Below are 26,348 nucleotides of genomic sequence, written 5' to 3'. Positions count from 1 at the left end.
GTGTAAATAAACAATAAAGCAAAGGATCTGGCACTTGAAAAATATTTCTCTTGAGAGACTTGCAAGTGTTGGTATACCTGGCTTCCCGTGTCTAAAACCAAAAAAACAAAAAAAACCGAAAAACAGAAACAAAAACCTCTTGTCTCCACTTACATCTGCCACTAAAGAAAGGGCTACTTAGTACCTCCCCTCTACTTGTTCCCAGCCAGGAACTTGGTGGATGCCCCATAAATGTTAGTTGAATTGAACTAAAATCAAACTACCAGCCTCCACTACCCCCCCTGCCCCACCCCACCCACACACACCCCCCACCCCAGGGTCTCAAGTGTGTAATTAGAAGCCAGCCTTAGACCGAATCCCATCATCGCGACCAGGCCCTCCTATAAAAGGACGCTGTCCTTTCAGCATCCCTCCTCCGTCTCCCGGCCCTGCTTTTTTGTCATGGCTCATTCCAGCTGAACTAAGATTTCCCCAAACATGACTGGAGCGACGGGCCGAATCTAACAAGATTAAGTTTAATAGGGATAAATGTAAAGATTTATACTTCAGTCCAAAAAGAATCCTGTACAAGTACTAGATAGGGAATATGGGGATTAGTAGCAACATGTGTGAAAAAGACTTAGGGGTTTTAGTTGATATTAAGCTCAATTAGTCAACAGTGTGCTTTCGCTAACAGGGACGTTGATGTGAACTGAGCTTGCATTAACTCCTGCCCAAGCCTGGTGATTACCCCAGTGCTCTAGTTCTTAGCTTCAGCACCATCACGGGGAAGGCTCCGAAAACACAGACTGTGGCCCCATCCCCCAGAGTCTCCGATTCAGTTGGTTTAGGGTGAGGCTGGAGAAGCTTCATGTCTGACCAGTGCTGGGATTACTGTTGCTGCTGCAGGTCCCTCTGTCACCCTGAAGAACAACTGCCTGCTTAAGTAGTCCTGGGAGTGCTAGAAACAAGAATGGTGACAAAACTGAAAACGGTAAAAGGGGCAAGAAAAAGGGAACAAACAGTTGTTAGGTGCTATAGTCATATTAGTAAAATCAACAGTAATAGGTAAAAATAAACCTATTGAGGGTTTACTGTAGACTGGAAGTTCTACAAAACATGCCAGATAGAATTAATAATAGTAATAATAGCCATAGGAATCGTTCTCATAACCAATACACAAATAGCCCTTACTATGTGTCGTTCTGTTCTGTGTGTTTTATATATGTAACCCTTACAACGGTCCTATTGGTGTATGTACTACTAGACTCAATTTTCATATGAGGAAATAGTCCACACAAGAAACATGCCTGAGATTTGGATCTAGAGATGTTGACAATAAAACTCCTGTGATACTATGCGGCCTCCCTGGAGGTGTGATTGAAGAAAGACTGGCATTAGCCTAAAGAAGAGAAGAATAAGAGAAAAAAAAACTTGATGGGGAATGAATGAATAGGATATGGTGTATCTGTACAATAGAATACTATTCAGTGATTTTAAAAAATGAACTATTGAAAACAGCATGCAGCATGAATGAATCTCAAGTTAATTATGGTGAGTTGAAGAAACCTGATCCCCACCACTCCCCCCAAAAATCAGAAAATGCTGAATAATCTATAATGACAGAAAGCACATCAATGGTTGCCTAGAGGGATCCCTGGGTAGCGCAGTGGTTTGGCGCCTGCCTTTGGCCCAGGGCGCGATCCTGGAGACCCGGGATCGAATCCCACGTCGGGCTCCCGGTGCATGGAGCCTGCTTCTCCCTCTGCCTGTGTCTCTGCGCCTCTCTCTCTCTCTGTGACTATCATAAATAAATAAAAACTAAAAAAAAAAAAAAATGGTTGCCTAGAGATGGCTGGGAGGGGACCTTGAGAAGATGTGAGAAAGAAGGATCACAAATGGGCACAAGGAAACTTCTGGAGGTGGTATGTTCACTATCTTAATAGTGGTGATGCTTTTCAAGGTTGTCTATGTTAAAATTTATCAAACTGTACATTTTATTTTTTTAAAGATTTTATTTATTTATTCATGAGAGACACACAGAGAGAGAGAGGCAGAGACACAGGCAGAGGGAGAAGCAGGTTCCATGCAAGGAGCCTGATGTGGGACTCAGTCCCTCGACTCCAGGACCATGCCCTGGGCCAAAGGCAGGCACTAAACCACTGAGCCACCCAGGGATCCCCCAAACTGTACACTTTAAATATGCATAGTTTCTTATGTGTTGATTATACTGCAATAACGCTATAAAAAACATTCATGTTGAAATATATTAAGTAGGGACAACTGGGTGGCTCAGTCGGTCAGTGTCTGAAATTCATGTCCTGAAGAGATCCAGCCCCACATCCGTCTGGCTCCCTGCTCAACTGGAGGGGGGGAGGGGTGCCTGTTTCTTCCTCTTTCTTTGCTCCTCCCCCCTATTGTGTGCACTCTCACTCTCTCTCTTTCTCTCTCTCTCAAATAAATAAATAAAATCTTTTTAAAAATGCATTAAGTAAAATCCACAAATCCAGCATTTGGATTTGGAAACAGACCAGTATTATTCTTCCCAATAACTGATGGAAAATTGTGTTTAGTATAAATTCATACCTATGACACAGGTAATTTGGATATGGATAAACTGATCCTTTTAGCATCTCTAATGTATACTCAATATGTCTTACCAATATCTAAGTGGAAGTATCAATTAAACAATAATTTAGGTTCTACAAAAATCTAACTCAATGGAGAAATCTATTACTAAATTCTAGTTCATTAAAAAACAGTTGGGCCTTAAGAAGTCATAGATTCTAAAAACTAAAATAATACTTAAATATAATTACATTAGTAGAAGTAATGCCTTCTTATTAAATTTCCCATTTTAAAAAAACATTGGCATTTTCCATCTGAAATAAATAAAAGGATAGATAGGATTATTCCCATTTAATAGATGTTAGGATTTAAGTTGCCCCAAAATGCCTTTCCATAACTTTGTTCATAACTACTTTTTGAGAAATTATTTTATTTTTAAATTTTTTTATGGTCATCTCTCTGACCAACGTGGGGCTCAAAGTCCCTGCATGACCCTGAGGTCAAGAGTTGCATGCTCTGCCAAATGAGCCAGCCAGGCACCCCTATTAGCCACTTTTGATAACAAGAATCACAATGTGTTTGGAAGTTTACTTTGCTCAGTATCATAACTTCGTTTAAAATCCACTCGAATGTCCTGGTTTGTCAGGACACCAATGCTCACCAATAACCATTACAGCCCATGCTTTTTAAAGACATTAATTAGGAAATTACAATAAAATTAATTCACACAACACATGTGTTTTTAAGGCTTGGAAGAAATATGATGACAGTGAGCAAAGATTTCTAATCAAATTTGGAGGCACTCCTATAGAACTATTCTTGGAATTTTTCAGGATTACTAATACAGGCTGTTCTCAAATTATCTGTGGCTTAGTAGATACATGAAACCCATTTGGCTCAGGAACATAAAACTGAATGTACAGCAGAGGTAGATCACGTACCCACTACATCTTCCTTCTAATTTCCAGAGAAAACATAAATTGTTCAATTCCCGCATTCTATTCCCAGGGAGAGTAAAGTAATACAAGTCAAGGATAAATTCAAGGATACAACTGGGCCTCCAAGATAAGGAGAGGGGTGGAGTTTGGGGCAGGAGGAGAAAGAAGACCAAGTTCTCTAACTCATGAAGCTATTCTCTTTCCTCTCTCCCACTCCAGGGAGTGAGGTAGGGAGGAAGGGAAGGCCTAAAAGAGACTTCTCAGACCTGCCTGGTGGGTGGCTCTTAAAAAAAAAAAAAAAAAAAAAAAATTGGTGCAAGGATTCAGTTGCAGCAAAGGAGACCAGGGAGGGATTTGTGGAAAAGACCATAGTGAACTAACAACATGGGTGCATTTGCCCTTTACCCCTTATTCCCTAGCACTGTGGGAGCAGATGACGGCCTAAAACCTTGAGATACCAAGACTGGGGCCTTGGCTTTTGACAGGTGACAGCCAAGGGGTAAGGAAAGAGAGAGTACCTTCTAGGATGAATTATTGAGGTTCTATTAAGAACCAGCCCTTCCTAACAAATCTCTGATGGTTTAGACTATGGTGTGGAGAGGCAGAAATTACAGAATCATGCTTACACAGCCCTTGTCTTGGCTCAGGTGCACTTCCGATTTCAAATGTGTGTCCAAGAGCACTTTATTTGGCCAAGAACCACTGTGAATAAAGGGCTGTGGAGAAGGATCTCAATCAATGGAGAGTAACCAGGACCAGCCTCACAGGTGTGGGACCTGTGCAGTCACACAGGCTCTTCTCCTGCAATGTGGCTTAAAGATCCGCTGCCACCGTCTTGAAATTCTTAATAAGTTTTGAACAAAAAGCTCTGCATTTCCATTTTGCATGAGGCATCACATTATGCAGCCCGTCCGAAGCGTAACAATGTAATACCTGGACCGCAGATCCCTTCCTGTTGGCAAATCTCTCTGCCCATCCAGAAGAGACGGTCATCCAGAGCAACTGCTACTCCCTGGCCAACTATGTGTTCCATTGTTCTTTAACAATCATTGGTAAATCTTTCGGAGTTCAGATTCATTTCATCCAAAGTTTATTTTACATTAAAAAAAAAAGAATGTCAGAAGGGTAATCCTGTGAGTATAGTTTCATGCAGAATGTTTTTTCTTTAGACACATCTACATCGTACCTGCATTCCTTCTCATAAACGAACTGCTTCTGAACTACCACTACATCCACAAACCTTCTGCCCATATTTACACGCACAGTATATTCAAAAGTGTCTGACTTTTATCCCTTTATGTTAAATCATGCAGATTTGTGGACCATCCAGAGACGTGAAGTGAGTACTGACACCCCTAATCTGTCCCTTCTTGGCTGCAAATGCCATTGGCAGAGGAACCTCTAAAACTCTTTTCTAAGGGATGAGGCCTAAGTGAAACTATGATCTCTCAGGACTTGCCTATGATGAGAGAAAGCTGATGTATCAAACACAGAAAGAGCCGCTTTATAAGAAAGATATGACTGGGTCCAGGCCATACAACAACTGATTCCACACTCCCCCTCCGCCCCCCATTGTTGTGTTCTTTTATTTCTTTTAACTAAGCTAACTTTTAAAGGGTTATGTCTACAGCAGCCTAGGGAACACACACAGCTGTGTCTGTTATGGTGAATTAGATTTTCTGGCTGCAGGAAAAGTTACAAGATCTGTAGACTGCCTCTTTGGAGCAGCGAGAGAGCTAAATGTGAACAAATGCTGCATTAGAGGTGACAGCAAAAAAAGAAGCTGAAGGATGAAGCCGACAAAATTAGGATCTTCAGAGACCGTTCATTTGTATCACACACTCTTTCTAGAAGACTCTCATTTCAATAATTGTTCATGGAATTCATAAGTAAAGTAAAACCCCATTAATTTGGAGGATTTTGACTTAAACATTTGTATCAGATAGAACTCTGCTGGTTGACTTTTCTATAGTGGGCAGAAAAATGACTAGTATAAAGATGATTATTGAAAAATAAACTAGATTAAAAGATAAACCATTTTGAAACACTCTTGGGTGCTTTATGACACATATAAAGGAGGGGGCATCTGGCTAGTTCAGTCAAGAAGAGTATGTGGCTCTTGATCTTTGGGGTTCTAAGGTGGAGCACCACACTGGGTGTAGAGATTACTAAAAAAAAATAATCATAAAGTGTAAAAAAAATGTTTTTGGAGTTGAGTACACATGATGTGTAAGACATCAGGCTAGGTGGGCCAATACTCTAAAGAAGCATAAATCAAAGGCCAGTCTTCAGTGAGCTTAGAGGTGAAGGGGTGAAACAGGACAGGTATAAGGAAATGTGATTCTCAATGCCAGGTTACTTGAAAAGTATGGAATAAAGGTGACAAATAATTTGTTTGCCTGTTAGAGCAAAGCTCCAAAGGCACCTGTGGTCATCACTGTTATGGAAGTTACTCTTATGCACTTAAAAATTTCAGTGTTGGCTTTCTAATGCAGATTTCCCTCCCTATTAAATACTTCCACTCAATCTTTAGTCATTAAGCACCTACTTCAAGTAAGAGGTGATGCTAGATGTTGAAAGGAATACACAAGGAAGATGCCGTTCCTAATTTTGAGGAGTCCCAAATGAATATTTCCCAAAGCAAATAGCCCAAGAAGCCTTCCATGAGAGCATGCACACAGTGTGTTACTGTTGGGTCCTACCCAAAGCTGACCCTGAGACAAGACTGTGTGTGCAAATGGTCTATCTGGGGGGTGAGAGAAAGCACCAGCAGGGGAGCAGGGAAGTTGGGCAAGGAAGCAAGGTAGCAATAATAAAAGGTGATTACTCAGCAGATTCCTGCTGTGAGCAACTGGGTTCAGTCCTGCTGGGGAATTCTAGAGAGACAGTACAGAAGATGCCTCAGTTATCCAGAGGGGCAAGGACACCTGGGTTTTCATCCTCTAGCTTGCTTCATTCATTGGTTGAGAGCTATTCTTAGGGAATAAAAAATTCCAGAGCTCATGGCCTGCCCTGGTTCCAGGAACAAGAGGGAGGTCCTCAGGCAGCTGCTCACAGCTGGAAGCCCATTTGCTTGGTATGTATGGAAATGATGTTCCCAGGGTTAATGGCCAGGGTGCTAACAGTAGCTGCTCTACAAGGGGAAAATATGACTCTGGATATGATTATGAGAGAAGGGGTATTTTAGTAAGGCCACACAACAGGAGGGTGATAATGGAGGAAAGGCAAAACTAACAGTCTAAAGGTACAGAGATGGAGAGGGGCGTGTAATAGCCACTAAACATAAACAGCCCTGGGTAAACTGAGTTTAGGGTTCACAAGGAAGGAGAGATAAAGGGAAATGTGGCTTAAAAAGACAAACAATAATCAGAACAAGAAGGCCTCTTTAAATGTCTTGTCTAGCAAGTTTCAACTCTCCTGCAGGTCTCAAGGAGACTGTATGTTTGATTATGGGAGTGACATGATTAAATTCTTATTTTAGCAAGATTGCTCCAGAAACTTTGTCATATTGTTCAGAATGGTGTGGAGGAGGCGGACAGAAGGCTACTGTGATAGCCAGGGTTAGACACAATCAGCGATAGTACAAGACTAGCAGTAAGAACAGACATGGGGAATATGCAGAAGGCACTCAGAGAGAAGGGGCTGGGTCCTAGAGAGGAAGCCAGAGGAGCAGAGCAGCATCTCACACATGAAGCTGGTGACTCATGGGATTGATGCCTTTAAGCGAGGTAATACATTATAGCAGGAAGAGGAAGTCTTGTGGTTAGAATTTGGATCTGTGGAATTCACGGTAGGCTGTTAATCTGAAGAGGTCCAGCAGACAGTTAGAAAGATATATCCAGAGCCTCAAGAAAGAGCTGGAAACACAGATAGATATTTTGGTTTCATCCAAAAAGACTTACCAAACAAGAGGATAAAGTAAGACAACTCCAAGTTGACAACTCCCACATACTCAGAATTAATGATGCCATGTAAAGATTACCTGGAACAATTGTTTCAGGATATTCACTAATTAGGATACAGAATTCCTCTTTCCAATTTTTGTTTTAAATATGAAAGTAAAAAGCATGAAGCCATAAAATATAAGAGTTTCCTTTTTTTACCAGATCTGGCTTTTTTTTTTCTATGAATCAGAATATAGAATTTACAAGTATAAATTGAGGAAAACTGTAAGTGCATTGTTCAGATCTTTGGGTAATGGCTGAAAGTACCTGAACCACTACATCCTGACAGCAGTGACTGACTGATTCTAGAAATACTCTAATTGTGTTCCGGGAGAGGACTACTAATTTTAAAGCAAAGAATAAAGCAGTCACCCAATTCATATTTGTCAACCTCTTCGAATATTCTAAATTGGCCACCTGACTTCTTTTTCTAAAGGCTGTATAACTGGTGATCTGTACCTCCAAAGGCTCTGCAGAATATTTCTTGAGCATCTTTGGGCCATCTTTCTGATGTTTTCCTTACTAAAGCCTAGTGGCAATTAGTGATGAAGACAGGTGTTAAAGTTTGTGGAGATCCAATAAATAACACTACTCTCTTCTCCACTTGAGTTCTGAATCAAAAGATACCGGGCCAATGGAGAACCTATCACCTTTATTATCTTTTTTAAAGATTTTATTTATTTATTCATGAAAGACACACAGAGAGAGACAGAAGCAGAGACACAGGCAGAGGGAGAAGCAGGCTCCATGCAGGGCACCTGATGTGGGACTCGATCCTGGGTCTCCAGGATCACACCCTGGGCTGAAGGCAGCGCTAAACCGCTGAGCCATCCGGGCTGCCTTACCACCTTTATTATTATCCTAATCATCATCATCATCATCATCATCATCACCACCACCAACATAATCATCATCATTCATAAAGGTCAAGTTAGAGGATGTAGCTTAGATGAAGAACAACAACGGGCATCTTAAGGCTGAACTCCTGAATTAGACAGGTTTATCCAACAAGTTATACGCAAAAGTGGACAACCAAAGGCCTCTCCAGCTGGGAACCTACCTTGTAAAACAAACTTCAGGCATGGAAAAACTGACCAGAATTATGATCCCAGCAATTTATTCTCAAAAGTAAAAGAGAATGAAATGGGTAGAGAACCATGCATGCCCTGTTCTTTGTCCCATATTCAACAAGTTACAGTCATTTATTTTCAGTCACTTATATACTTGGACATCCCATATCTTGAAAACATGAAGCATGGGATCCCTGGGTGGCGCAGTGGTTTGGCGCCTGCCTTTGGCCCAGGGCGCGATCCTGGAGACCCGGGATCGAATCTCACATCGGGCTCCTGGTGCATGGAGCCTGCTTCTCCCTCTGCCTGTGTCTCTGCCTCTCTCTCTCTCTCTGTGACTATGATGAATAAATAAATAAAATCTTTAAAAAAAAAAAAAAAAGAAAACATGAAGCCATCTGAAAGAGATTCCTCTCTTCTTTGTCACATCCCTCCTTTCTCTACCACCCAGAGAATCATAGTCCCAAAACTCAGGAAGAGTTGGAAAATAGAATCTAGAGTTAGAAAAGTCCTCCAAAATCACTTTACATGATGTGTCAGTGCAGGGAGATGAAGTGACTTGCCCAAGGTCACACAGTTAATTAGGAGGAGATCTTAGCTAGTATCCCTTAAGTTTAAAGAACAGAGCTGGAAAAATACAATGTTACTTGATTCCATAACTTTGGATACCACTCAAAGGTACCTTTGAGTAGAAACATGAGCCAGATGGCGATAGCTTTTTCAAAGAATCTCTAACCCAGAAAGGAAATTTAATGAAGCAGTAGATGTTCACATGACCCTTATTTATCCTGATCCAAGCAATATTTTCTGAGACCACTAGTTGTGTTCCTTCTTAAGACAGTCTTTTCTACCTAGAAAATGGCAAAAGACTTATTCTGTCTATTTGTTTCTGTGGAATCACCTTCCAACTAGCACAGAGCCTTGCAGGTAGTAGCCACTCAATAAATGGGAAATGATGAATGAATGAATGAATGAATGACTGAATGAACATGTGAATGAATAAAGTTTCCTTCTCCTTCAAATGGAGTATAAGGGGGCAGCCCGGGTGGCTCAGCGGTTTAGCGCCTGCCTTCAGCCCGGGGTATGATCTTGGAGACCCGGGATTGAGACCCACGTAGGGCTCCCTGTATGGAGCCTGCTTCTCCTTCTGCCTGTCTCTGTCTGCCTCTCTCTCTCAAGAATAAATAAATAATTAATTAATTAAAAAAAAATGTAGTAGAAGATGAAAAATACCAATGCTGTTCCACAGGCAATAAAAAACTCAATAGATAAATGCATCAGTTTGCTTTCTAAAAGTTTTTGTCTGAAATATTAATTTCAGAGCTCAAATATTAATAATCATCATTCACATTGACTTAAGTGGAGAAAATGGAAAAGAAAACAGAGTAAAGAAACAGCAAGAGAAAGATCCAACTAAGAGAAAATAGTCAGGAGAGCCTCGATGTGTACAAAGGACAGTCCTGACAACCTCATGATTCCCAAAATTGACAAGAAAACAGTAAGCACTAAGCCAACTTTACTCCTGAGCAAATGTTTCCCTTCTGAATACCAGCGCTAGAGCATTTGAAGTTGATATTTGTGCCAGGTACTTTACATATGCTATCTGTTTCAATCTTATAAACACTCCATGAGGTAGCCCTTGTAAACTCTATCAAACTACATGCCATGGACCTTCACAAATTTAAATTAAAATACCAAGCTTACACTGTATAAATCTATCTTTAAAAAATTTTTTTAAATATTTTATTTATTTATTTAAGAAGAGGGAGGGATTGTGTGCATGAATGGGAGGAGAGGGTGAGAAGGAGAAGCAGACTCTACCCTGAGCAGGGAACCCAATGTGGGGTTCAATCTCCAGACCTTGAGATCATGATCTGAGCTGAAGGTAGATGCTTAGCTGACTGAGTCACCCAGGTGCCCCTAAATCTATCTTCATTTTTAGAAAATTTATTTATTTTTTTTAGCGGGAGAACATGGTGGGGAGGGGCAGAGGGAGAGGGAGAGAGAATCCTAAGCAGACTCTGCACTGAGCATGGGGCCTGGTGCAGGACTCAATTTCACAACCCTGAGATCAGTACCTGAGCTGGAACCAAGAGCCTGACACCCAATGAACTGTGCCACCTAGGCACCCCTGTATAAATCTATCTTTAAGTGTACCTCCTTCTCTCTCCTTTGTCTAAAAATTTTCTTCTTCTCATTCACATGTCAATTAACTAATTTAAAAGGTATTAATCAACAAGTGCAATAATAATTTAGTATATACAGGAAAGTAACAATTCAGTAATGAGAATGTATTGAGAATATAATTCTAACCAAAATAGCATCACAAGGAATAATACTTACTTGTGCACTGAAAAATTTAAAACTTTGCTACAGAAGATCTAAATAAATGAAAAGATATTCCATGTTCAGGGAAAAACTCAATATTGCCAGAATGACAAATTCTCACATTGGTCTATAAATTCAATGCAATTCTTATCAGAGTTCCAGCAGGCTTTTTTGCAGAAATTGATAAGCAGATCCAGAAATTTATATGGAAATACAAAACATCTAGAATCGCCAAAACAGTTTTGAAAACAAAACAGAACAAATTGCAGGACTTTCACTTCCCAATTGAAAAACATAGCATAAAGCTACAGTTATCAAGACAGTATAGTAGTGATATAAAGATCAATGGATCAGAACTGAGAGTCCACAAACAAATTCTTACAATATAGTCAATTGCGTTTTGACAAAGGTACCAAGGCAATTTAATGAGGAAAGGATTCTGTTCAACAAAGGGTGCTGGGACAACTGAATATCCACCTGCAAAAAATTAACTTAGATCTTCACCTCACACTATACACAGAAACTAAGTCAAAGTGGATCATAGATTTCAATGTAAGAGCTAAAATAATAAAACTTTTAAAAGAAAATTAAAAAAAAAAGAAAAGAAAATACAGGAGAAAATGTTTGAGATCTTGGGTTAGGTAAAGATTTCTTAGACATGACACCCAAAGCACATACTAGAAAAAATACATATAAACTGGACTTCATCAAAATTCAAAACTTTTGAACTTCAAACTGCATCATTAAGAAAATGAAAAGACAAGCAACAGACTGGGAAGAAATATTTGCAAAACTCATGTCAAATTAAGGACTTCTAGGGCAGCCCTGGTGGCCCAGCGGTTTAGCACCACCTTCAGTCCAGGGCGTGATCCTGGAGACCTGGGATCAAGTCCCGCGTCGGGCTCCTTGCATGGAGCCTGCTTCTCCCTCTGCCTGTGTCTCTGCCCCTCTCTCTCTGTCTCTCATGAATAAATAAATAAAATCTTTAAAAAAAATTAAGGACTTATATTCAAGATATGTAAAGAATTCTTAGAACTCCATAATAAGACAACTCAATCAAAAAACAGGCAAAGGCATAAACAGGAAGAGTTCATCAAAGAAGACAGATGAGTGGATAATGGCCATATGAAAAGATGCTTAACAACACTATTCATTAGGAAAATGCAAATTAAAATGCAAATTAAAACCACAGTGAGATACCATTTTACACAACTAGAATGGCCAGAAGACATAATAACGAATGTTGGCAAGGATATGGAGAAATGAGAACCCTCATCCATTGCTAGTAAGAATATAGATGGTAAAGCTCCTTTGTGTATGTGGGGCTGAAGCAAGCATTGGTACAGCCCCTTTGGAAAACAGTTTGGAGCTTCTTAGTGTTGAACATAAAATTCCCATAACAACCCAACAATTCTACTCCTAGGTATCTACTTCTACTCAAAAGAAATGAAAACCTGTCTACAGAAAGACTTGAACTAGAATATTCATACCAAGAAATACTGGAAACAACCCCAACATTCATCAACTGGTGAATGGATACATAAAATGTGGTCTAACTATACAACGAAATACTATTCAATACAAAGGAACTATGTAATGGATGAACTCCAAAAACATGTGAAGACAAATAAGCCAGATACAAGAGACCACATATTGTGTGATTCCATCTATATAACATTTCCAAAAAAGGGCAAATTTATAGAGAAAGAAACTAGAACAGTGGTTGCCTGAAGCTGGGGGGGTCTGAGCTGGGAGTAACTGTAAATGAGCATGAGGGATTTTATTAGGGGGATGCAAATGTTCTAAAACTGATTCATGTTGATGGTTGTACCACTTCATAGTTACTAAAAATCCCTGAACTGTATATTTTAAGTTGGTTAATTTTCTATGAAAAATATACCTCAAAGAAGTAGTTAAAAAAAAAAAAGCCTGAATTTAAAAATAAATTAGTTAAAGCCAATGTATCATTTGATTCTAGGTGGAATACAAATTGATTTAAGCTCAAATCTTAAAGTCATTATGGAAACATTCTTCTTTTTCAAGGTCATAAAGGTCAAGTGTCAAGGCTTTTTTTAAAAAGATTTATTTCTTTATTTCAGAGAGAGAGAGAGAGAGAGAGAATGAGTAGGGGTGGGGCAGAGGGAGAGAATCCTTAAGCAGACTTCCCACTTAGCACGAATCCCAACTCAAGGCTCCATCCCTTGATCGGAAGACCATGACCTGAGCTGGAATCAAGAGTCAGATGCTCAATCAACTGAGCCACCCAGACGTCCCTTATTTTTCCTTCTGAAGCTATCCTACTCATTCAGCTTTCCCGTACTCTCTAACTTAATTTTGTTATAATTGTAGGTGGTTTCTCTATTTACTCCCTGTAGGTTAAACACCATTAATTGCTAGATTAACTCTCCAGTAACATTGGTTTTATCAGGTTGCACTTTCAATCCCCAGACCTCTAATTGTTTTCATTGCAGGCATTACACTGTGCAAACAATGGCTTTCCTGTTTCGACCCACCCTATATTTCCAATTTTATTTTTTACTCTTACTACAATTCCTTTACTCTATCAGATTGCTTTCATTGTTCTCTGCATTAGTTTCCTAGGGCTGCCATTACAAATTGCTACAAACTAGGTGGTTTACAATAACAGAAATGTGTTCTATAGTTCCAGAGTCCAGAAGTCTGAAATTAAATTATCAGCAGGGCCATGTTCCCTCCCTAAGAGTCCAACAGAGAATCCTTCATTGCTTCTTTCAGCTTCTGGTATTGCTGGCAATCCTTGATGTTCCCTGGATTGTATATACATCAGTCCAATCTCTGCCTCTGCCTTTACATGGACTTCTCCGTGTTTCTCTTGTTCTCTTTCCTTCTAAGGCCACTTGTCATTAGGACCACCCTAACCCAGGATGATCTCATCTGGAGACCCTTAACTCAATTATATCTGCAAAGACCCTTCATTCAAATAAGGTCACATTCACAGGTTCTGGGTAAACATATAGTTTGGGGTACCACCATTCAATCTACTGCATACTATGCCCTTTTTATACCTTTGGACATGTCATTTCCACATTTGAAATTTCTCTTCTTTCTGTATTCCAGATCCTGCTCAGAATCAGTCTAGTTCACAAAGCTTCTCCTAATCAGAACATCTGATTGGTTTCCCCTTTTTCTGAACTTCTGCAGCACTCACTGTTCCTTTTATTTCTACATTGTTTATGTTCATGCTTGTAGGTCCTGTTTGCCAACAAGATTTTAATCTCCTGTAAGAGGATCTCAAAGTTTAAAGCAGTGGGTCTCAGCTTTGACTGCATATTGGAATCATCTGGGGATCTTTAAAAAGATAATCTTATTTGTGTCCCACTCCCAGAGGTTCCAATTTAACTGAGGGTGTGCCCCTGGCATGGGTATTTTCTTTTTTTTTAAACTTCCTTATTTCATTCTGTTGAGCCAAGACTGAGAACCTGCTGTTTTAAAGCATGTACTCTCAACAGGAAGGGCTAAAATTGGTTTGTGGGGTGTGGGTTCCAAAATCTTAGGTCTTACAATGATGTGTCATCCTTCAAAGGGGCAAAGTATATAAACAGATATATAGCATATATACCTATGGTACTAAAATTCCATAAGGAGAGGATAATTAGAGAAAAGTGGCTTCTTAGAGGGGCAATAATGAAAACTACTGGGAAACATTTCTCTAAAGTATATTAAAATCACCTGTGGACCTTGAAAACTGCATGTGGTCAAGCCCCCAGAGATTCTGATTCCGGGGTTGGGCTATGGCCCAGAATTCTATATATTGAATAACAAGCAATATTCATTATGTACTTACCATATACCAAGTTCTTTCCTGAGTGCACCCATGCATCATCTCACTTTACAGATGAAGACAAGAGGCACCGAGAGCAATCTATCAAAGGTCACTCCGCTAGTAAGTGACAGAGAAAAGATCTGAACCCAGGCATTCATGCTCATGTATTTAACTCCTAAACATACGGCCTCAGATACTAGAGTTTGAGAATCACTGTGCTAGAGTAGGAAACATACCTTATAGCTCTATTTCCTTCCCCAAAGGGAAGTTAATGACCATGACACAAAAAAGAACCAAAGAACTGCCAACCAGACAATAGCTGGGCTACATGGCACCTACATCAAGAGCATCAGTCAGGACCACAAGGGATTAGATTCCATTGGCTGACTGGGTTAGTTACTGTGATGCTGGTTACATAGCAAAGGATGAGGAAGGCTTTGTCCTTAGTCTGAGACATTAAAGTAGGACTTAGGAAATCTCCAGTATATTATGATGATTAAAGCAGAATTAAACCAACACAAATCTCAGAATGTTGCTCATTGTTTCAAAGCCTCTTGATGGGTTGAGATTCCTTTAGATCAAGGTTTCTTAACTTTCTGTAAGTTTCATGGATTCCTTTGGCAATCACATTTGAAATTACATAACATATATTTAGAAAATTATTCTGAGAAAGGCATATAGATCACTTCTCAGAATACCATTTTTAATGTCTAAAGTTATGAGATTACAAAGGCAGCCAACTATATTTAACTACATTTATTAAATTATTTTTTTAAATGTGATAGGGTAATATCTATGTTTCCTTATTTACATTAAAAAAAAAAAAAGAAGATATAGGGGATCCCTGGGTCACTCAGTGGTTTGGCGCCTGCCTTTGGCCCAGGGGGTGATCCTGGGGTCCCGGGATAGAGTCCCGCGTCAGGCTCCTGGCATGGAGCCTGCTTCTTCCTCTTGCTGTGTCTCTGCCTCTCTCTCTCTCTATCATGAATAAATAAATAAAATCTTAAAAAAAAGAAGAAGATACAGGGCAACCCGGGTGGCTCAGCAGTTTAGTGCAGTCTCTCTCTTTCTCTCATTTTCTCTGTGTCTCTCATGAGTAAATAAATAAAATATTAAAAAAAAAAAAAAAGATATAGAGGGCCACCTGGGAGGCTCAGTCTGTTAAGCATCTGCCTTTGGCTCAGATCAGGATCTCAGGGTCCTGGGATCAAGCCTGGCATCAGGCTCCATGCTCAGTGGGGAGTCTTCTTCTCCCTTTCCCTCTGTCGCTCCCTACAACTCATGCTCTCTCTCCTCTCAAATAAATAAATAAAATCTTAAAAAAAAAAAAAAAAGATCTAGTGACAAGTCTAAAAACTGTGATTTGACGTTGTGATGAGTATAAATAATATTTCTAGATATCCATAACAACTAAAATGTGATACAAGACTAGCTCATTTTTATTGGTGACAAAGAGTCACTGGTACTACTAACTCTAATGCAGTTTGTTGCTGAATTCATAGAAGAAAGACATACTAATTTTCAGTGAAAATAAATATGTAAATGTTTTCGTATCCATGGACACCTTGGTGGGGAGAACCTGTGGATCCCATGTTTAAAATCCTGTTATCTGCTTAATCCTGTCCAACTTGGCCTATCTTAATTTAAGGAAACACCATTGACCAGATCCATCACTGTCAAAAGCTTTTGGCCATGAAAGTTTCTCCAGAAGTTCAGGACACAGCAGCGGCTTTGGACACAGTGACCCATACAATGACAACAATTGAGGACGGTTGTGGGGAAGGATTAGTTAGAAACATGTTTCTGGAAAGCAGACTGTATCTTTGCTTAACTATCAACTAAGGGATCTGGAAAAAAAATACAGATTCTTGACCACTCCCACATTCCTCTTTCCAGACCCTCCCCCCAGTTCCTCACATTCCCCACCTCTCAGAACTTCTAATTCAGTGGGTTTTGGGAGGCCTAGGAATCTGCATTTTAAATGATCCTGCCAGGTGATTAAGCTGCTGATTAGGTGTATTAGCCCAGAGTCTAGCCTACCAGACACCTCTTGTGAGAGCAATTTGTTTCCAAATAGAAGAGAAAGAAGCAAGCAGCGAAGCCTTTCAGAGCATTTCCCAACAGCTGCCAGGCCAGCGGCTCAGGTGGTTGGTTTAGGGCAGCCGGCAGCCTAACTAAAGATTCACCACCAGGACTGAGTGGTTTATGGTTTCCTTCAGAAAGAACATTGTGTGACTAAATTTTCCTCTTTTGAGAAACAGAAATATTCATCCTCTCTTTCTTTCTCACCTCCTGTTTTCTCCTCCCAGATGCTGCAAAGACTAAAGGAACACCACGATTCAGAGAGGCTTGATCTCTTAACAAAAGTGCCAAAGAAACACATTGATGTTTCAAGAACGCCATTAACTCTGGAGCACATGGGGTAAGGATTTCTTGGGCTCATGGGGCTTGCTGTTCTACAGAATATGGGATAAAGGCTTTATCTTATCTGCAATAATTTTCTCTGCAATCTGGAAGACAGCTTCAGATTGGGTTAAGAGAACAATGATATAATCCTCTTTCTGTCATCCGACCTTTGATCTTTTTCTGGAAGAAACACAGGAGAGAGTCCTGTGGTTTCCCGATTCTTTTAAATCTTTAGTCTCACCAGCCAAGACTATTAGAAACTTAACTAAAGCCATCTAGACTCTTTCTAGCAAACAGGTGGTAAGAGTCTTCATCTAGGAATGAATGAACCCAAACTGACAGGTTGGAATGGTAGGGGTTTTTTTTGTTGTTAATAAAGAAGCAAAATAGCATATTTTCCTAACATATTGAACACATCTTTTAAATATAACATGATGCTAAATTACATTTAGCAATTACAGCGTGATTTATTCTCCCCCTCTTGTTATAGGGCTATTTATGGCTTCTGGCAGTTAATTTATCAGTGTTTTAAATTTTTAAAAACTTCCTACTAAATAGAAAGATTGGTTAGTGAAATGTATATAGAGTTTATGGACTTCTCTCCAGTGTTCCATTCACCTCCTATAAATAACAATAGCACTTATTACTACTTCTGTGTTTTTTTTCCCCTTGGTATCTCTCCAATGCTTATAACACAGTCTGACACAGACAATATTTGTTGAATAAATTGAGCCAGGCACTGTATTTACTACTTTACTATAGTTAATCTCATTTAATCTGATTAATTAAGTAGTCTTCATTAAATTCTATGAGGCCAATTAGAATTATTATCACAACCTCATTTTATAAACTCAAAAACATGAGTCTGAAAAACACTGAATGAATTTCTAAGATTTCAGGGAATCACTGTTAAAACTAATATCCCAAGGTGGGTATTAGAAGGTGGTTGGGTCCAGGGTTTTATAATTGTTTAGTCCAGAGGTCAGCAAATTATGACCAAAGGCCAAATCAGGCCCACTGCCTGTTTTATTGGAACATAGCTCACTCGGGATCCTGGGGTGGCTCAGAGGTTTGGTGCTTGCCTTTGGCCCAGGGCGTGATCCTGGAGACCTGGGATGGAGTCCCACGTCGGGCTCCCTGCATGGAGCCTGCTTTTCCCTCTGCCTCTCTCTCTCTCTCTCTCTCTCTCTCTCTCTCTCTTACTGTCTTTCATGAATGAATAAAATTTTTAAAAAAATCTTTAAAAAAAAAAGGACCATAACTCACTCATTTCCACAAGGTAATCTGAAATAAGGAATACTATAAACTCCCAACTTCTTATTTCCTATATATCAAAAAATAATATACATGCTGAAAATATTTGGCAATCTTGTTGACAGTATTTTAATAGATAAACTGTGTTTATATTTGTCAGATTAACCATAATCAGATCTTAAAACATTAAAACATATGGACATTTACTAATTTATTTTTTAACTTTCTGTCCTGAGGTTCAAGGATCATTTAATTATAAGAAACAGCAGCATATTGGAGAAAGCTTAAGTGAAGTCTGAATCCAAGGAAATTGCAGAATCCAAGGATGGGAAGGGTCGCCACATCTCACAGCAGGAATGCACCAAGAACTAGAACCCAATCAGGGCCCATGGTCACTTACTTCTCCAACTCTCCCTCTTTCGAAAACCACATGATCTCAATGCTCCTTGTCTGCTTATCGAACACACATGGCCCACAATGAGTGCCCCTAAGTGGTGGCCTTAGATGCTATATGACCTTATACATTTAGTTTTTGTGGCCATTAACACAGTCTCTGTGTCATATTCCTTGTTTAAGCATCTAATGCACTATTGCTGGGGGAATATGTGATATGAAGATCTGTCTCTTCCCATGTTATAAAGGGTCAAATTCTCAAAAAAAGAAAAACTGTATGGAGGCGAATAAATGATTGTCATCACTACCATGCCCTATTAAATGATTCAAAATGTGATAGGGGTATATGGCTGTCCTTCAGATTGCACTGTGACACTGTAATGAACCACTATTACTCATAGGAGTCTATCAGCTACTATAGTTTTGCTTATCTGGATAAAAGGTGGAAAATAGTGCTCTCATGTGATTTAAAGAGGGGCCCTGGGTGGCTCAGTCGGTTAAGCATCCCACTCTTGATTTTGGCTCAAGATATGTCTCAGGGTGGTGAGATTGAGCCCTGCACTGGGCTTCTGTGCTCAGTAGGAAGCCTGCTTCCTATTCTCTCTCTTCCTCTCCTTTTGCCACCCACTCACTCCCACGTCACCCTGCATGCACATGTGTGCTCACACACTCCGTCTCTCAAATAAATAAATAAATCTTAAAAAAAAATGTACTATGTTAAAAAGAAAAGGCTTTGTTATTTTCCAAAATATTATATTTAGAACTAATGGAAACAGATGATAAATGTTGTTCCTTAAAATATTTAACTTGGTATATATTCTTAAACAAATTATATAATTAAATGAAGTCATTGAGATGATGATTTGCATTACTTTGATATGCTTATAAATGTCACTTTTTTTGCTTCTTAATCTGACCTACATATTTGCTTACCTTCCTTGTATTTCTTGTAATATTTATACTTAAAAAATAGGAATGCCAATAAGTACCACAATTTTATAGGACTATCAAACAGCAGAATGTCTAGTCTATTGGCAGACTTCAATGAAATTACCATGTCTCTGTTTCAGTATACCTTGTAGCAATTTTCCAACTCATTCTTAAGATTACATTTTTTAAATGATTTTATTTATTTATTCATGAGAGACACACGGGGGGAGGGCAGAGACACAGGCAGAGGGAGAAGCTGACTCCATTGCAGGGAGCCAGATGCGGGACTTGATTCCAGGACTCCAGGATTATGCCCTGGGCCTAAAGCAGGCGCTAAAGCACCGAGCCACCCAGGGATCCCCTAAGGTTACATTTATAATGCAGTATTAATCCATTTGCAAATTCTGAACTGAGGTCATAAAGTTGACCTACAAAATTAACAGTATACTAGTGTTCATCCAACAGCTAAGTATAACCTCCAATTATTTTGTAATTGTTTTGATGAGTATAGTTTCTTTTGTTCATGAAAATGATAATCCATTCCCAGCTGAATTTACACTTGGGATTGTTCCCCCTTGTGAAACAAAAGATTCCCATTTGTAAATTAGTTGATCCAGATTGGTGGTGTTTCCACAAACCAAATTACAGTGTCTTCCTCTATAAAATTCTACTTTATTTCATGAGTGAAACTGTGATTTTGGACTATGAATTATCATGTGTCTTTGAATCACATCACATTTACTCGGTGTCTATAATATTCAAAGTATTGTTTATGTTGGAAGTCTGAGCTACAAAAAAGAACAAGTCACTGCCTTCAAAGAGCTTCCATTTGTTAGAGAGCAGTCACTGAATCATCTAAGCCTGATTAACCGTAGCACATGTTATAATAGAGTAGGAATAGGAATAAATACCTCGAGAGAAAAGAAAAAGACTCTGTTAATCTGGAAGTGAGACAAGGAAAAAATTGATGTGACATGAACTTTGAGTTTGGCCTTAAAGGAAAAAAGGAAAATTCAGAAAGTATGGTGTGGTAAGGTAAAATTAGTAAAAGGATTGTGTCTAGGATGTCTGCATTATATTGGGGAAGGAGGAAATAAATAAGGCTGGATAAATAAGATGGGACCATGGTACAAAAAGCCCTGTAGGGGCCAAGTGGTTGGCACAGTCGGTTGAGCATCTAACTCTTGATTTCAGCTCAGATCATGATCTCAGGGTCCTGAGTCGAGCTCCATGTTGGGCTCCATACTCAGCTGGGAATATGCTTAATATTCTCTCTCTCCCTCTGTCCTCCTCTGCCCGTGTTCTCTAAAATAAATAAATAAATCTTTTAAAAAAATAGGAAGTTGAATGCACCCATGAACACAATATTATATCATTGCAAAGGTGGTTTATCCCAGAAAAGTGAACTTGGTTTAGTATTCTAATTATTTTAAAAGTTTAAAAGCTGAGATTTAGAACTAACATAAAGCTTCAATAAGCACACATAGGGTAAATGATTGGTTAAGGGAAATTAATCTTAAAGCTGAGGTCTTATTTTCTTTTAGCTTAATGGACTCAGATCCAGTTGGATGTACAGAGGGGGCCGTGCAACCCAGGCCTAAGAGTCTCTGAATGACGTTTCCCTGGCCACATGATTGGTTTATATGTGGGTCCAACCAGAGTGAAGTCTAAGACTTCTGCGTGTTAGCTGAGCAAAGAGAAGCCTTCTCTTCTGGAACCTGAGTCATATCTCTGTTATTTCTAGAATTGCTGCAGCCATTTTGTCCTAAGAGTGAAGCTGACATATGAAGAAGGTCAGTGAGAAAATCATAAACAGATAATATAGGGATGATGCCCAGATCAAATCATTTACAAAGCTTTTTATACATCTGAACTCACTCAATTAATCCCAATCATAGTTGGTTGGATTATTTTTTATTAATTAAAGTAATAAATAACCATAGAAGAAAATCTGAAAATACAGATTAGCCTACCCTGTGTCCACTACTTTTGCATTTACCATAGAAATCTGACCATAATATTTAATGCAAAAATCTAAACTTAAGCTGAATTTGTATCATCCTCCTGAACAATATAAGGTCTCTAGAACACTGTAACTCTGACAATCCCTTACTATGTATAGCTGTGTATTTTAGGCATGTCTTTTTCTAGCCCCTCAAAATTATTTTTTGATGCTGTTTGCTTAGATTTACCCATATTTTTACATTTTGTTTTATCATCTTTTGACTCTCAGACCACCAATTCAGAATCACTTTCTTCTGTCCTAAAGCCCATATTTTAGACTTTCCTTAGGTTAGGGATTGGTGATTGCAAACACAGGGTTTTCTGTTTTTTGGTGGTTTTTTTTTTCTTTGTCTGAAATCTCTTCATTTTGCCCTTATTTAGAAATATTTTTTTAAAACATTTATTTATTTACTTATTTATTTTTATTTTTAAGATGTTATTTTTAAGTAATCTCTATATTCAAAGCAGGACTCAAACTTATAACCCTGAGGTCAAGAGTCGCATATGCTACCAACTGAGCCAGCAAGGAGCCCCTGAGATATATTTTTGACAGGCATGCAATTCTAAGGTGAGAATTATTTTCTTTCATCACATTAAAATTATTATTTCTTTTGCCTTCCATGGTTGTTTTCAGTTTGATGATTTTCTCCTGGTAATCTATTTTTTTTTCTTTTAAGAGCTTCCTTGCCATGGGTGTTCTACATTCATCTACAAGGTGGCTGGGTGTTCTGTTGCTGTTGTTTTAAAAGCTTTCCTATTTGGGAATTGATGTACATTTTTAATATTTGAATACATATTTTCTATTAGTTTTGGAAAGTCCTCTACTATGACCTCTTCTAATATTGTCCTTGCCCCATTCTACCTCTCATCTCTTTCTGGAATTCCAATTTGTTGTATGTGAAATCCTGACACTCTCATTTATGTCTCCGTGTCTTTTCATATTTTCTGCCTCTTTAGATCTCTGTACTGCATAGTTTTCAGTCCTATTTTCCAGTTCCCTAATTCTGACTTCAGCAGTGTCTAATCTGCTTTTAAAACAACCTATTACATTTTTTTATTCAAGTATTACACTTTTCATTTCTAGAGTTTTAAGTAGCTTATTTTCAGGTTATGTTGGTTATCCTTTAGTCTGTTATATCTTTAAACATATTAAATATATCAATTGTGTTGCTAATTCAAATAGTAAAAGCTTTTGTGGATTTGTTGATTCTGCTGGTTCTTGCTTATGGTGGCCATGTTTCCTGGTATATTTTATGATTTTTGATGGTGACTTAGTATTTCTTGAGATTTATCTGTAGGAGGTTTTTGATGCCTGTATTGAAACTACTTTCCTTCTATGAGTATTTGTGTCATTTTTTTTTCAAATTCTAGAGGAACACTACTAACACTAACTGGGCATCACTTTAAACTTAATATTCACCCTGATTTTTTTCAAACCATGTGGGTGGTATGAATTCACACTGTAATCCCTAAGGGTTGGGCTGTGGTTATGAATTCTGAGGAGACAATTTTCATCCTTAAACCTGTGCCAAAATTTGAACACTGCAATTTTCCTTGCAGTCCCCTTAGGAAATGGGGAATAGGATGGGTTTATTTCATTGTCACACTGAATAAGGGCACAGATTTACCACAGGTGTCTAGTTTATTTTTACACTGTGTATTATTCATCTTAGTGAAATGTAAATCTCAAAATTAGTTTCCCCATTTTGAGAGGACTTTTAGTCTTTTGTCTCTTGTGTTCAACACCCAAAAAGTGAAGTTCAAGTTCAAAAGATTTGGCAATTGCCACCAAAGTGAAAGACAATTTCAGTGTTCATCTTTTCCCTTGGTTTTGGCATCTACATATTCCATTACTTCCATTACTCACGGAGGTGTTTAAACACAAGTTTCTTATTTTTAAATCCAGCATATTTATGGGTTTTCCTTTGTTGGTTTTATAAGTAGGAGTGTCAGTCTGTGTATCCAGTTCATTATGCTGCAAGATATGTAAGTCCTTTTTTTTTACATTTTTAAAAATTTAAATTCAATTTGCCAACATATAGTATAACACTCAGTGCTTATCCCATCAAGTGCCCTCCTCAGTGCCTGTCACCCAGTTACCCCATCCACACCCATCTCCCCTTCCACAACCCTTTGTTTGTTTCCCAGAGTTAGGAGTCTTTCATGGTTTGTCTTCTTCTCTAATTTTTCCCACTCAGTTCCCCTTCTTTCCCTTATAGTCCCTTTCACTATTTCTTATATTCCACTTATGACTGAAACCATATGATGATTGTCCTTCTCCGTTTGACTTATTTCACTCAGAATAATACCCTCCAGTTCTGGGATCCCTGGGTGGCACAGCGGTTTGGCGCCTGCCTTTGGCCCAGGGCGCGATCCTGGAGACCTGGGATCGAATCCCACGTCGGGCTCCCGGTGCATGGAGCCTGCTTCTCCCTCTGCCTATGTCTCTGCCTCTCTCTCTCTCTCTCTCTCTCTCTGTGACTATCATAAATAAATAAAAATTAAAAAAAAAATACCCTCCAGTTCCATCCACGTCAAAGCAAATGGTGGATATTTGTCTCTTCTGATGATGGAGTAATATTCCATTGTGTATAAACACCACATTTTCTTTAGCCATTCATCTGTTGAAGGACATCATAGCTTGATATGTAAGTCCTCTTTACGTGTCTTCTTTCGCGCTGTTCTGTTAGGTAAAGAACTTTCTTTCTACACTGTGCCAGTTGGCAATTTATCATCTCAGTTCCAAATTCATTCTTCATTGCCTGATGTGCAAAAATGCAGGTGGGCCTTGAGGTGCCTGGGTGGCTCAGTCGGTTAAGTGTCTGACTCTTGCTTTCAGCTCAGGTCATGACTTTAGGGTGGTGAGACTGAGGCCTATGTCAGGCTCTGTGCTCAGGGGGGAGTCTGCTTGAGGATTCTCTCTCTCTCTCCCTCTCTGCCCCTCCTCTGCCTTTTCCCCTCTAAACTAAATAAATAAATCTAAAAAAAAAATGCAGGTTGGCCTTTCAAATAGTTTATATTTGCCAGCTGACATAATGCTAAACTTCATCAATAGATGGAGGTGGAGAGACATTGCAGAATAAAGGGATTTTCTTCCTGTTGCTGGTATGTTTCTTCAAAAGCCTTCTCCAGCACCTGGCTCCTGTAGCACTCACTTCCCCAGGGCCTGGTTCCTGTGGTGCACATGGCTTCCCACAGTGCGTGCAGCTCTGCCAACGGCAAGCTTGGGAAGCTCAGGCAGCTTCTCCAGTGCAGGGCAGTCGGCAGCAGGAAGCAGCCAGTGACTTTCCTCTGCACCCCCTTGGGCGACTTCCTAGCAGAGTGCCTCCAGTGAGATACCTCATTGTGACCAGCTTTCCCCCTGCATCCCAAGGTGGGACTTCCACCACAGCAACTTCTCTGCCATTCAGCAAGTCATGGGGGTAACCTTCCCTGGATCTCAGACCTGGGGTGGAAGGGAAGGAGTTCTTCCTTGGGTATTCCGTCTCTGCCATGGGTGAGTAGTGGTTGATCCTTACATTTGCTCGCTTTCTTTTCTTTCTCTTTCTTTCTTTCTCAGACTTTTTTTTTTTTTTTTTTTTTTTTTTGAGAGAGAGAGAGAGAGCAGAGGCACAGGGACAAGCAGAGTGCAGAGCCCAATGTGGGGCTCAGTCCCATAACCATGGGATCACGACCTGAGCCAAAGGCAGAAGTTTAACCAACTGAGCCACCCAGGCACCACATTACATTTGCTATTTCTATCTATATTCTTTGGAGTTCTCTTTACTTCTTTAATAGTCAGTTCCTTCTTAAGCAGATACCCAGTTTCCTTATATTAAATTTTCCTCGTTCAGTTCACCACATGGTTTTGGTCTCCCGATTCCACCCTAACTGATAAACCCATCTTTATTGGTGTGTGTGTGTGTGTGTGTGTGTAATTTCCCTCCTCACCGAGATTCATGTCAGCTCACCTACCATCACCATTCTGGTTCAGTTGTATTAGAATGAATCATATGAAAATGCCATTTTTGTGGGTCAAAAATAGTATTGGCCATTCCATGTGATTCAAACTAATATTTTCTCTGTAGTTCCCACTGCATATCTCTGCCGGCACTTAACCTATTAATTGAAAATACCAACTTTTTAATGTAATATCACCTACTATAAGAATACATACTCTTGGGAATAGTTTTTAGTCTTTTATTCTTAATGCCTAAATGCTTAATCCAACTCACAGTAATTACTTATATGCTTTAAAAAAACAGTTTGCTGAACTAATTGAATACTGGCAAATCATTTATTCTCTCTAATCTTCAATTTCTTCCTCTTCTAACTAGAATCATTAACACTTGCTGTATTAAATTCAAAAGTTCTCAAAATGGGGGCACCTGGTGGCTCAGTGGGTTAACCATCTGCCTTCGGCTCAGGTCATGATCCCAAGGTCCTGGTATCAAGTCCCACTTCAGGCTCCCTCCTCCATGGGGAGCCTGTTTCTTCCTGTCCCTCTGCTGGTCCCCCTGCTTGCTCTCTCTCTCTGTCAAATAAATAAATAAAATATTTTTTTTAAAAGTTCTTAAAATGAACTAAATGAATATTTGTTCCTACCTCCTTAGTATAATTGAAGGCAGATCATGCTATTAACTGTTATGTTTTATGTTTTTATGTTCAAAAATAATTGAGGAATTACTAAGTTATTCTAAGTCCTACTAATCAGATACAAAACTAATATTTTCACAGTTATTTCTAGTACTTT

The 26,348-nt window shown here is 39.2% G+C and overlaps 1 long non-coding RNA gene across 1 annotated transcript in view; it reads right to left on the bottom strand.

Annotated features, from left to right (window-relative positions):
* Positions 1-501: 501 nt before the first annotated feature.
* The window catches only part of LOC140624934 (uncharacterized), a 54,566-nt gene continuing 28,719 nt past the window's right edge, over positions 502-26,348 (bottom strand). Inside the window, exon 3 of the long non-coding RNA XR_012024359.1 lies at positions 502-964. This is a non-coding gene — a long non-coding RNA (uncharacterized lncRNA). The remainder of the gene's footprint in view (positions 965-26,348) is intronic.

This window comes from Canis lupus, chromosome 35, assembly GCF_048164855.1.
Source record: "Canis lupus baileyi chromosome 35, mCanLup2.hap1, whole genome shotgun sequence".
NCBI lineage: Eukaryota > Metazoa > Chordata > Mammalia > Carnivora > Canidae > Canis > Canis lupus.
Note: the sequence above shows the minus strand (reverse complement) of the source record. Positions and strands in the feature narration are given on the sequence as shown.